This window comes from Phyllobates terribilis, unplaced genomic scaffold (genome assembly GCF_046119375.1).
Source record: "Phyllobates terribilis strain yellow unplaced genomic scaffold, ASM4611937v1 Scaffold_317__1_contigs__length_2197502, whole genome shotgun sequence".
Taxonomy (NCBI): domain Eukaryota; kingdom Metazoa; phylum Chordata; class Amphibia; order Anura; family Dendrobatidae; genus Phyllobates; species Phyllobates terribilis.
In genome coordinates this window covers 1569072-1577287 of record NW_027363077.1, presented here as the reverse complement: position 1 = coordinate 1577287, position 8216 = coordinate 1569072, and positions in this window count along the sequence as shown.

Genomic DNA, 8216 nt, shown 5'->3' with positions numbered 1-8216 from the left:
CACTAATACGACGCTGATTGGTCGCGGTGGCCGGCCGCGACCAATCAGCGAGATGGGCGGCAAATTTAAACGCCGCTCTGCTGATTGGTCGCGGTGGCCGGCCGACCGCGACCAATCAGCGAGATGGGCGGCAAATTTAAACGCCGCTCTGCTGATTGGTCGCGGTGGCCGGCCGACCGCGACCAATCAGCGAGATGGGCGGCAAATTTAAACGCCGCTCTGCTGATTGGTCGCGGTGGCCGGTCGCGACCAATCAGCGAGATGGGCGGCAAATTTAAACGCCGCTTTGCTGATTGGTCGCGGTGGCCGGCCGACCGCGACCAATCAGCGAGATGGGCGGCAAATTTAAACGCTGCTTTGCTGATTGGTCGCGGTGGCCGGCCGACCGCGACCAATCAGCGAGATGGGCGGCAAATTTAAACGCCACTCTGCTGATTGGTCGCGGTGGCCGGCCGCGACCAATCAACGAGATGGGCGGCAAATTTAAACGCCGCTCTGCTGATTGGTCGCGGTGGCCGGCCGCGACCAATCAGCGAGATAGGCGGCAAATTTAAACGCCGCTCTGCTGATTGATCGCGGCCGGCCACCGCGACCAATGAGCGAGATGGGCGGCAAATTTAAATGTCACTCTGCTGATTGGTCGCGGTGGCCGGCCGGCTGCGACCAATCAGCGAGATGGTCGGCAAATTTAAACGCCTCTGTGTTGATTGGTCGCGGTGGCCGGCCAGCCGCGACCAATCAGCGAGATGGGCGGCAAATTTAAACGCCGCTCTGCTGATTGGTCGCGGTGGCTGGCCGGCCGCGACCAATCAGCGAGATGGGCGGCAAATTTAAACGCCGCTGTGCTGATTGGTCGCGGCCGGCTACCGCGACCAATCAGCGAGATGGGCGGCAAATTTAAACGCCGCTCTGCTGATTGGTCACGGCCGGCCACCGCGACCAATCAGCGAGATGGGCGGCAAATTTAAACGCCGCTGTGCTGATTGGTCGCGGTGGCTAGCCGCGACCAATCAGCGAGATGGGCGGCAAATTTAAACGCCGCTCTGCTCATTGGTCGCGGTGGCCGGCCGCGACCAATCAGCGAGATGGCCGGCAAATTTAAACGCCGCTCTGCTCATTGGTCGCGGTGGCCGGCCGCGACCAATCAGCGAGATGGGCGGCACATTTAAATGCCGCTCTGCTGATTGGTCGCGGTGGCCGGCTGCGACTAATCAGCGAGATGGGCGGCAAATCTAAACGCCGCTCTGTTGATTGGTCGCGGTGGCCGACCACGACCAATCAGCGAGATTGGCGCCAAATGTAAACACCGCTGTGCTGATTGGTCGCGGCCGCCAGCCGCGACCAATCAGCGAGATTGGCGCCAAACTTAAACAACGCTCTGCTGATTGGTCGCGGCAGCCGGCGACCGCTACCAATCAGCGATTTTGGCGCCAAATTTAAACACCGCTCTGCTCATTGGTCCCAGCCGCCGGCCGACCGAGACCAATCAGCGAGATTGCCGGCAAATTTAAACAACGCTCTGCTGATTGGTCGATTTTATCACCAAATTTAAACAAGCTCTCCGGTCATCACTAACACAGTTCGCTGATTGGTCGCGGCCGCCACCAGTGACCAATCACCGATATTGCCGCCAAATTTAAACACCGTTTTGCTGATTAGTCGCGGTTGCCGGCCGCGACCAATCAGCGATTTTGGCGCCAAATTTAAACAACGTTCTGCTGATTGCGCCTGGTCGGCCGCATACCTATTCTAGAATACCCGATGCGTTAGAATCGGGCCACCATCTAGTAGTATAATATACAGCAGTCACATACTAACCTGTATATACCATCAGATGTCTGTACTCATAGTATAATATACAGCAGTCACATACTATCCTGTATATACCATCAGATGTCTGTACACATAGTATAATATACAGCAGTCACATACTATCCTGTATATACCATCAGATGTCTGTACACATAGTATAATATACTGCAGTCACATACTATCCGGTATATACCATCAGATGTCTGTACACATAGTATAATATACAGCAGTCACACACTATCCTGTATATACCATCTGATGTCTGTACACATAGTATAATATACAGCAGTCACATACTATCCTGTATATACCATCTGATTTCTGTACACATGGTATAATATACAGCAGTCACATACTATCCTGTATATACCATCTGATGTCTGTACACATAGTATAATATACAGCAGTCACATACTATCCTGTATATACCATCAGATGTCTGTACTCATAGTATAATATACAGCAGTCACATACTATCCTGTATATACCATCAGATGTCTGTACACATAGTATAATACACAACAGTCACATACTATCCTGTATATACCATCTGATGTCTGTACACATGGTATAATATACAGCAGTCACATACTATCCTGTATATACCATCTGATGTCTGTACACATAGTATAATATACAGCAGTCACATACTATCCTGTATATACCATCAGATGTCTGTACTCATAGTATAATATACAGCAGTCACATACTATCCTGTATATACCAGCAGATGTCTATACAACAGTATAATACACAGCAGTCACATATTATCCTGTATATACCATCAGATGTCTATACACATAGTATAATATACAGCAGTCACATATTATCCTGTATATACCATCAGATGTCTGTACACATGGTATAATATACAGCAGTCACATACTATCCTGTATATACCATCAGATGTCTGTACACATAGTATAATATACAGCAGTCACATATTATCCTGTATATAACATCAGATGTCTGTACACATAGTATAATGTACAGCAGTCACATACTATCCTGTATATACCATCAGATGTCTGTACGCATAGTATAATATACAGCAGTCACATACTATCCTGTATATACCATCAGATGTCTGTACGCATAGTATAATATACAGCAGTCACATACTATCCTGTATATACCATCAGATGTCTGTACGCATAGTATAATATACAGCAGTCACATACTATCCCGTATATACCATCTGATGTCTGTACACATGGTATAATATACAGCAGTCACATACTATCCTGTATATACATCAGATGTCTGTACGCATAGTATAATATACAGCAGTCACATACTATCCTGTATATACCATCTGATGTCTGTACGCATAGTATAATATACAGCAGTCACATACTATCCTGTATATACCATCAGATGTCTGTACGCATAGTATAATATACAGCAGTCACATACTATCCTGTATATACCATCTGATGTCTGTACACATGGTATAATATACAGCAGTCACATACTATCCTGTATATACCATCTGATGTCTGTACACATGGTATAATATACAGCAGTCACATACTATCCTGTATGTACCATCAGATGTCTGTACTCATAGTATAATATACAGCAGTCACATACTATCCTGTATATACCATCAGATGTCTGTACACATAGTATAATATACAGCAGTCACATACTATCCTGTATGTACCATCAGATGTCTGTACTCATAGTATAATATACAGCAGTCACATACTATCCTGTATATACCATCTGATGTCTGTACACATGGTATAATATACAGCAGTCACATACTATCCTGTATGTACCATCAGATGTCTGTACTCATAGTATAATATACAGCAGTCACATACTATCCTGTATATACCATCTGATGTCTGTACACATGGTATAATATACAGCAGTCACATACTATCCTGTATGTACCATCAGATGTCTGTACTCATAGTATAATATACAGCAGTCACATACTATCCTGTATGTACCATCAGATGTCTGTACTCATAGTATAATATACAGCAGTCACATACTATCCTGTATATACCATCAGATGTCTGTACGCATAGTATAATATAGAGCAGTCACATACTATCCTGTATATACCATCTGATGTCTGTACACATGGTATAATATACAGCAGTCACATACTATCCTGTATATACCATCTGATGTCTGTACACATGGTATAATATACAGCAGTCACATACTATCCTGTATGTACCATCAGATGTCTGTACTCATAGTATAATATACAGCAGTCACATACTATCCTGTATATACCATCAGATGTCTGTACACATAGTATAATATACAGCAGTCACATATTATCCTGTATATACCATCTGATGTCTGTACACATGGTATAATATACAGCAGTCACATACTATCCTGTATATACCATCAGATGTCTGTACTCATAGTATAATATACAGCAGTCACATACTATCCTGTATATACCATCAGATGTCTGTACACATAGTATAATATACAGCAGTCACATACTATCCTGTATATACCATCTGATGTCTGTACACATGGTATAATATACAGCAGTCACATATTATCCTGTATGTACCATCAGATGTCTGTACTCATAGTATAATATACAGCAGTCACATACTATCCTGTATATACCATCAGATGTCTGTACACATAGTATAACATACAGCAGTCACATACTATCCTGTATATACCATCAGATGTCTGTACACATAGTATAATATACAGCAGCTCATCTCACGGCTGCTAGCAGCATAAGTACCCCGACCTGCAGCGCCGCTGACCCCCATGCGGCTACCGTCAGGAGATCAGAACCTTGGCCCGCTAATCTCCCAACGGCAAGTGTGAAGGGAGGGACGGCGCCGCTGCCTGGTCCTCAGTAATACTGTTCGCTGATTGTTCGCAGCCGGCGCCAAATTTAAACACTGCTCTGCTGATTGTCGCCAAATTTAAACACCGCTCTGCTGATTGGCGCCAAGTTTAAGCACCGCTCTGCTGATTAGCGCCAAGTTTAAACACCGCTCTGCTGATTGGTCGCGGTCGCGACCAATCAGCGATATTGGCGCCAAATTTAAACACCGCTCTGCTGATTGGTTGCGGCCGGGGGCCGTACGCCTACTGGATGCAGACAGTAACACGTGCTTCTGAGTGTCCGTATCCAGTAGAGGCACATGTCCAAAAATTACCCTTGTCAGAGCACACATTCGCTCTTCTGTCGCCACCATTATAGTCAAAATCCCCGTCGGCACATACGCCCTAATCACGTTTTGCTGGGAATTCGGAAGTAGGCCCCAGCGGGACCAATGAACGAGTGCCAGAACGCAGTGTGAATACACCCTTACTGATTACACCTGGACCTGGCTACAGAACATCACATATTATCATGTATAGCAGTATATATAGTGTATGATGTCCTGGATCCAGGCTCAGGAGCAGTCAGTGTTGGAGTAGGTATATGTGACACCCCAGGGGTCTGGTTGCCACAGTGATAGAGATATTATGTCTGAGAGCAGGTGGGAGGTCCTTTGGTCAGGGATCCTGTGCATGCCACACCTCCTGCCCAGTCTTGGGAGGGGAAGAACTTCCCCTGTATAAACCCGGGGCTGAGGCAGGGTGAGTCAGACAAGGAGAGTGGAGAAGAGAAGCAGCATAGGAAACAGCAGAGTTACAAGGAGTCAGGGGCTGGCAGCTACAGAGCTCGCCCTGACTAAGAAGATTCTTTACCGGACCCGGAGTCCGAGGCTGTGGGGACTAACTCCTACCCAGCAGCAGAATCCGTCGGGCAGGGGATTTCAGGTCCTCTGGCCCAGAAGCCTGAAGGCACGGTCACACGCGTGGGACCAGCACCGCCATCGTGGAGCGGAAGCCATTAGAAGGCCCCGAGTCACCGGCCATACGGGTGAGCACCACACGGTACACTCAGGGACGTGGGCTACTTACATCAGCTTCTAGCAAGGTAGCCAGAAGAGTACAGTCAGTTTGGGAGGCCTACAACTACGCCTGGCCAGGGGAGATCCCATCTGCTCAAAGACTGACCAGGCCCCGTTTGCTAGCAAGTACTCCGGGAGGGTCTGTCGTTGTTACCAGTAAAGACCCTGAACTACACCGTACCGTCTCTGAGTGGTTCCTGCTACCCCCATCATCCACGTCGGCTGCCCTGAGGCCATACCCCTCCCGTTGGGGGTTATACTATCACGCTGCACAATCCTACCACCGGCCTCAGCGGTCTGCCCTGCAGCAGCAGCTTCCTGGCTGCACTCAACGGGTGGCGTAGTCATCAACTATTTACTACTAATAGACTGCCGTCTAGTTTGACTCCCTGGGCACGGACCGGGTCACCGCCACGAGATTACAACCCTCCACGGATCCGGCTCCGGGTAAGCTCCCGCGTGCGCACCGCAGCGTGACACAGGCCCAGGGGCGCGTCAACTTTGGCGTAGTCGGCAGGATTTCGTGCCCGCAACCACCGGGTACTGCGTGCCTGAAAAGCAAAGACTGTTCAAACTTACCAGTGGTGAAGGTTTCCCGCCATCCGGCGCCATCTTCTACCTTCTTCCCGCCATCCGCGAAGTTTTCCCGCCATCCGGCGCCATCTTCGACCTTCTTCCCGCCATCCGTGGAGTTTTCCCGCCATTGGACGCCATCTTGAGGACGCCGCGCGGGAAGAAGAGGGGCGTGGACTCCGAAAGCGCGCGAGAACTGAAGCCCCGCCTCACGTCCGGACGTTGCGTAAGGTCCTGGAAGGAGCCCAGCAGACGCCGACGTCACAGGAGCGCGACGGAAGGTCCTCAACCCTGACGATCCACTGCGGAGCCGCGGCCTACGGAAGAGGATCATCGCAAGGTAGGCCACGGTCCACTAGGGGGGAGGAAGATGTCGGATACGGAGGAGAGCTTCACTGCCTCAACCCCCGCCAGCGCTACCGCTGCTGCAGTTATGCCCTTCACCATGCCCTATATCCCGGGAGCAGCTTGGCTACCCCAGTACTCAGGGGAGTCACATACCCTGCATGAGTTTAGAGAAAAGCTGGATAGCCTCTTCCAGGTGTACCCCCTCACAGAAGAGCAAAAAGTGAGCATCCTGGTGGCCCAACTAACCGGGGCAGCCAAAAGGGAAGTAAAATCCTGGCCACCTGGGAGGAAGACTGTCGCAGGGATACTAACCTTACGTTGCGTAAGGTCCTGGAAGGAGCCCAGCAGACGCCGACGTCACAGGAGCGCGACGGAAGGTCCTCAACCCTGACGATCCACTGCGGAGCCGCGGCCTACGGAAGAGGATCATCGCAAGGTAGGCCACGGTCCACTAGGGGGGAGGAAGATGTCGGATACGGAGGAGAGCTTCACTGCCTCAACCCCCGCCAGCGCTACCGCTGCTGCAGTTATGCCCTTCACCATGCCCTATATCCCGGGAGCAGCTTGGCTACCCCAGTACTCAGGGGAGTCACATACCCTGCATGAGTTTAGAGAAAAGCTGGATAGCCTCTTCCAGGTGTACCCCCTCACAGAAGAGCAAAAAGTGAGCATCCTGGTGGCCCAACTAACCGGGGCAGCCAAAAGGGAAGTAAAATCCTGGCCACCTGGGAGGAAGACTGTCGCAGGGATACTAACCCGGCTGAAGGACACCTTTGATACCCGCACCTCAGCCGAGATTAAGCTTAGATTCTACGGGTGCAAGCAGCGAGCGCATGAGAGTATAAGGGACTATGCACTAAACCTACAAGAGGCCCTGAGGGCCATAAAGCAGACCGACCCTGATGGGGTGGGAAACGAGGACAGGCTGTTGACTGAACAATTTATAGAGGGTTTATATTGCAATGCCCACCGAACCCAGTTGCGGGCAATGGCCTTACAGGATCCCCATCTGGACTTTGCACAGTTCAAGGACAGAGCCATCCGGGTGCTCCGAGAACCGGCACCAGGTGGCGTTGTGACCCACAGACGCCCCACTACCACTTACTACCAGGAGGCGGCGCCCTTGTCAGCAGGGCCTGTGGGAGCTGATGCGCAGGCTTTGGACAATGACCCGGCTCCAGACCTACACCATCAGGTCCAAGAGCTAGCTAAGAGCGTTGCTGCGCTAACCCGAACTGTGCAGTCTTTACAGGTTTCCACCCCAGGGAAGATCCAGCTGGCATCCGGACCGGAGGACATCCCGTGGCGTCGACCAAGGAGGACCCCACCGGCCAGAGGAAGACCCAGTGACCGATACAGTGAGGACGGACGACCCATCTGCCGCCGCTGCAATCAACCCGGACATATGGCAAGGTACTGTTCTTTAAACGGGCACAACCTGGGGTAGAGGGCCAACCCCCAGGAAAAAGATCACCAGGCCCATCGAACTGGCGCGACAGATATGTGGGAGGATGTCCAGTCTTGCCTGTGGTACTGGATGGCATTCCCATGAGTGCCCTACTGGACACCGGGTCACAG